Source organism: Pinus tabuliformis, chromosome 3_2, assembly GCF_031772625.1.
Source record: "Pinus tabuliformis cultivar Carrire ecotype Pingquan chromosome 3_2, CPIR1, whole genome shotgun sequence".
NCBI classification, from domain to species: domain Eukaryota; kingdom Viridiplantae; phylum Streptophyta; class Pinopsida; order Pinales; family Pinaceae; genus Pinus; species Pinus tabuliformis.
In genome coordinates, this window is record NC_142302.1 from 271,029,878 (window position 1) to 271,035,877 (window position 6,000).

Genomic DNA, 6,000 nt, shown 5'->3' on the forward strand with positions numbered 1-6,000 from the left:
CAAGGTGAGAAGATGGAGAAAACTCAACTGCAAGACTGTTCAATATTCTGGAACAAGTTCTGACATGTGTTTGGAATATCTTCTTGGCTGTTGATGCCCATTGCCAAGAAGCGATCCATCCAAGATGAATCTTTGTTCTTGCAGGACGTTTGTTTCTGAAGCATCTGTGTGAAGAATGGTTGGTTTTATGATAGTGCTTACATGGATGAAGATCAAAACAGTGATCTTTCAAATGGCCAACTCGGTCACAGTGTTGGCATTTTACAATTTGTTGTTGTTGCTGCTGCGGTGGAAGAGGAGTAGAATCTGGAATAGCTGAAACTGAACTGTCATAAGGAGCAGGTGAACTGTCATAAATGAATCCAGCACTCTGAAACTGAATGGGCTTGGCATAGTCTGGAATATGAAAGGACAAGTCCTTGTCATAACCAAGACCAGTTTTGTGCTTGTTGTGGACAAGTTGTTCCCAAGGTCTGATGATGGGCTTGGGAAGTGCAGATTGAGTTTCTGCATCTGCATGTACAACTGCTGCTTTATTGGAATGAACAGTAACATTAATGACTTGCTGCTGATGGGTGGTTGTATCAATGTTCTGAACAAAAACAGGTTCAGAATGGTGTCTATTTTGATGTAGCTCTTCTTGCTGTAGCTGTGATTCAAGCTGTAAAAAATCGATCTTTTCCTGTGCATTCTGTAGACATGTCTGAATTTCTGAGAGAGATCCTTTGCTGATTTGTAATGTGTCATCAACAGTAGATAATATTAAAGTTTTAAGGAACTGTAATACTTCACTGGTTCTGGCCATTTTTTCTTCAATGTCTTATTTACACCTTAAAAATTGATCACAACTAGCAATATTCTTTATAAATATGCAGCAAATGATTAGTGTGCAACCATGTACAGTTTTCAACCATGTACAGTTTTCAACATATAACTATTGCAGAAGGACCATTTAACATTGTATTCACACCATTCACCGCAGTCACAAACCGTGGTAATGAACCAGTCATTCAACGCACTGAGCTATTAACACCAACACATGAATCAATACACAATACAAGGGTCTGACTTGAGAGAACACCAAGCTCAGGCAACAGGCACACAAAGAATGAGATAATGCAGCATACGCTCAGTCAAGTCTTCAAATCGAGGGGTTCAGTGTGCTAGAGAAATGTACAATCGTCTCCTAGCATTGCCAGGTCCAAGTCTTGACTTTTACAAACACTGTATTACATTTGAGTTACAACTTGCAGCAGTTGGTTGTGAGAAGGCTGCTCAAAATATGTGCAAACTATATGATTCTGCCTTGAAGCTTTATGATCAGAACATAGAATTATGGCTGGATTATTGCGCAGAAGAGTTAAAGGCTGGAAGATCCAATGCAGCTAGTTCAGTTTATTGGCGTGCAAGAAAGACACTCAACGATTCCTCAGCTTTTATTGAGGCATTTCAGTCACTGCAGACTTGAGTTATTAGTATTTTTGCCCCCCTTGTAATATTCAGTTGCAATGGCAACGCATTGTAGCTTAGGATACATCCTCTATCTTTAAACATGCTGTGATTCTTTCTCCCCAGCACGTCAGATAAGTGCACTGTAGATTGATATTCCCATTTCTACTATCTTTGAAGGGTTTCGGCATTTTATAGCAGACATGCCGCCCCGAGCAGTGAAAAAGTCGGCGGGAACACCAGCTCCCAAAAAGGCCGGCGTGAAAACACCAAACAAAACTCCTAAGAGTGCTAACAAGACCCCGCCACCAAAGCCCGAGCCTGAAATTGTTGAAAATGTGGAGAAGCCAGAAGAAGTGGCTCCTGTAGAGGACGTGAAGATTCTCGAGGTATTGATAAACGAGGAGAAAAGTATAGAAGCTGGAAATTTGAAAGAGCAGTCCACCAATGATGCGGCTGCTGCAGAGAAGCCAGCCCCTGTCAATGAACCTGCGTCTACAAAAGATGCCGAGGAGGAACAAAAATCTGTTCTCTCATCTGATGTCGATGAGACTAGGGTCCATTTGAGTGAAGAAATCTCTGTTTGTGCATCATTGCAAGATGCAGGGCTCTTTGATGCTTCTAAGGAGATCGATTACCAATTGTTATCAAAAGGGAGGTCGATACCAAACATTATTTTACTTTGTGAGCACTGTAAAAAACCGTTATGAACTGTCAGGTAAGCGTAGAAACAAATATGACAGGCTCATGTGCCTTTGGTAGCCAGGAATCCAGGATGGATGGGTATGTTTGGCGGCAAGAATAGGAAATGCTCAGCAAAAAAATAACTTGTTCCGCTGATGACAGCTTGCACATTACAAAACGTGTTATTCAAAGAAACAAGCCTCAAAACATCGTCAGGCACCACTTACATAAAGCCTTGTCCATTCCAATTCAGAAAACCAGTGAACCTGGCTCTTTTTAAATGCAGCGACACACACCTGCATACTAGCATAGCCGATATCAACAAACATGACGTTCAACGGATCATTTTCAGGCAGATCAGTCTTGTAAATGCCGTAAGCCAAGGCAGTGGTTGTGGTCTCGTGCATCAAGCGGAGAGGACCGGTGCTGGAGCAGCGTATTAGAATTGACTGTGGTCTCGTGCATCAAGCGGAGAGGACCGGTGCTGGAGCAGCGTATTAAAATTGTCTGTGGTCTCGTGCATCAAGCGGAGGGGACCGGTGCTGGAGCAGCGTATATATTTTCGCTTGCGTTCTCCTTGCGGTCTCTTCTGCAAGAATGGCAGTGGCTTCTCTATCAAAGCTCTGGTGTTGTTCGACGTCAAGCAGTTTATATATCTCCTTTGAGACGTGTAAATCAAGCAATCTGCTCACCACTGGTGCGCAAGACAGTGCTTTCCAAAATATAAAAACGATAGCTGAGTGCCTTGCAGATGAGCTTATCAATGGTGCAAAAGGGGTCTTCAAACAGTTATGCAATCAGAAAACAAAGAAGGAATAAGAGGCGTGAACCTAATTCTCCAGGAAGGAACCCTCATTCAGAGTGGCGAGAGAAAAAAAATTATTTGTCATAACAGTGCAAGAAACCGAAGCTCACATTCAAGAGTTTCACATTCAACAGTCACTGCACAATGTCAGATTCAACAGCGTATTCCACGCTCACTGCACAATGTCAGATTCAACAGCGTATTCCATAACCGATACATTCAGGTATGCGCAGAGAGGGGCAAACGTTTATAATGCGCAGTCTCTGGCAGTCAGAGAGCGCAGGACATTCAATAAAAATCAGAAACGTATTGCAGTCAGGGAATCGCTGCTCAGGACAGAGGGCGATAGACTCAGCAGTGGCAGCGCTATGTCAGGCATATGCGCAGAGAATATTGTGGACAGATGCGTTTATGCAGACAAAGGGCCAGGACTGCCATGCACATAACAGGCCACAGAAACACAAGTGGCTCTGATACCATGTTAAACACACATGGACAGCACACAATGTGAAAGATAAATCAGTGAGTGCATTTTTATTAACAATAGATATACATTTATAGTACACATATGTGACTCTTGGGATTCAGATCCCAAGGTCTCTTGGACTGCTTTTGTCCATTCGAATTCCACACTAACCCTTTAGGATTAGGTGTCCAACAAAAACATTGTCTTTATTTAAAATTAAAATTGATATTCATATAACGCGGACAACAATTATCTTATACTTCTTAATACATGATAAATATAAAATTGAAAATTACATTAATATGAGATTTGGAAATGTACGCTTTAAGATTTTTCCACCCAACTGAATCAAATCAAACCAAACCTGTAAACCATTATAGTACAACTATCAAAATCCACCCTAACCGGCTCGCCCGAAAATCTTAAAATGTAGAGAGAATCGAACCTTCTTAGATGATGAAACATACCTCTATTAAATTGTAAATAAGGCTCTTTTTAATTAGTTATCTAAAAGGAGAGAGTGCAAAACTAACTCCGTGGGGCACCTTGGTAAAAAAATGATTTGTATATTTAACCTAAGCACAATTCCCTTGCTGATTATCCCTTGCATCATTTTGTGGTTACTTCGGGGAAAAATAATCTCCTTTAGGTGTTTGTGTGTGTATATATATATATATTTTCCATTTTTCCGGACACGAACTAATCACATGAATACTTAATATTTTTAAACATTTGAGCTCATTTTGGTGAACGATTTCAGGGACATCATATAAAACATATGATGTTTCAACCGTTTCCAACTTGCTAAAACAGATTCTTCTCTGTCCAATACATCACAAATAATTTTATTTTTTCACTTTTCCCTCATGTTGAGAATATGTTTTTCTTTAGGTTTTCTTGATTGTTTCTATTTATTCGAAAAGTTTGCAAGTTAGTTCTTGTTTTTTCTACATTAATTTGATCTAGATCTGTAAATATGTCCAGGTTTACCACATCTAGCTAGGTATACATTCTCATCGTTTTGCTCTATGGACTCTGAGAATACTTAAACCTACATGTCTTTGGAGTATACAACTTGTTGGGGTAGAAATGGGGTAACTTTTGTAAATAAAATAAAATAATATGTATTTTTTCTCCACAGTCAAGTCTAGAATTGGATGACAACACTTTTAGCTAACTATTCTCACGTTTGAAAAAAATCATTTCCTACATACTTTCCTTAGTTCTGCGGAGGGGTCATTTGTATCCATCTTGCTTTGTCCAAAGAAAGCATCTAGGAAGCATCTTATAAGCTAGATGACTCTATTATAACCTTTGGAGGTTTACTCACATGCTTAGCAGTGTATGTCTATGCCAATTAACTCTTAATTAACTACTTTCACCTTGCTTGCTATGGACAAGTTCTTGAAGCCATTTAATTACTTTACAACCCTATTTAAACCTAGTTTCTTATCTCCGAGGAAAATGATCCAAGTCAAAACCCCTTTTATAAGAACATATTCTATTCTTGCACGCTTATCATAGACAATATCTAAAGAATCAAGCTGCATTGAAATGATGTTGGACTAGTTGGGCTTTGGCCAAATATTTACCCAAAGAATCAACATGTTTTTCAATAAGTTTCATTTAGAATTGTAGGTAATCGCAGTATCCTCCAACCATTTGGGCTGCAACAACTTCTCCAAAGGAATTTCTGTCCCTGGTAATATTTTCTAGTAATAAGAAGGATATCCATAATCAACATATTGTATAAAATATTTTGCATATACACTTTTGCACTTATGTGATACTAGCTGTTCTCATTCCACGGTCAATTTTTGGTTTTCTGCTGGCTAACTATGTGTTGTTTAATTATATTAAATGGTGATTCTTGCATGTTATGCTAAGTGTTTTGTCATATTTTTTCTTTCCTACTGATATTTTTATGTGCTTGTATTTTTTATATGGATGCCTTTCTATTCACATCAAAGTCTGTCAATGAGGGGCACCCTGAAAAGCTTTGTGATCAAGTTTCTGAAGCCATCTTGGATGCTTGCTTGGAGCAAGATCCTGAAAGAAAGGTTGCATGTGAGACCTGCACAAAGAAAAATATGGTTATGATATGTGGAGAAATCACAACTAAAGCTAATATAGACTATGAGAAGATAATGAGGGACACCTGTAGAGGAATTGAATTCGTGTCAACGGATGTTGGCTTGGATGCAGATAATTGCAAGGTCTTGTTAAAAATTGAATAACAAAGCCCTTACATTGCATAGGGTGTCCATGGCCATCTTACTAAGAATCCTAAAGAGATTGGTGCAGGATATCAGGGCCACATGTTTGGGTATGCTACTGATGAGACCCCAGAGTTGATTCCTCTCAATCATGTGCTAGCAACAAAGTTGGGAGCACGACTGACTAAAGTAAGAAATAATGGAACCCGCCCTTGGTTGAGACCACATGGAAAGACCCAAGTTATTTTTGAGTATAAAAATAAGGGAGGGCAATGGTCCCATTAAGAGTTTGTTGTTCTCGTATCTACTCAACATGATGAAACTGTTACCAATGATTAGATTGTAGATTTCTTTAGCTGCCTCTTCCATACTTTCTACGT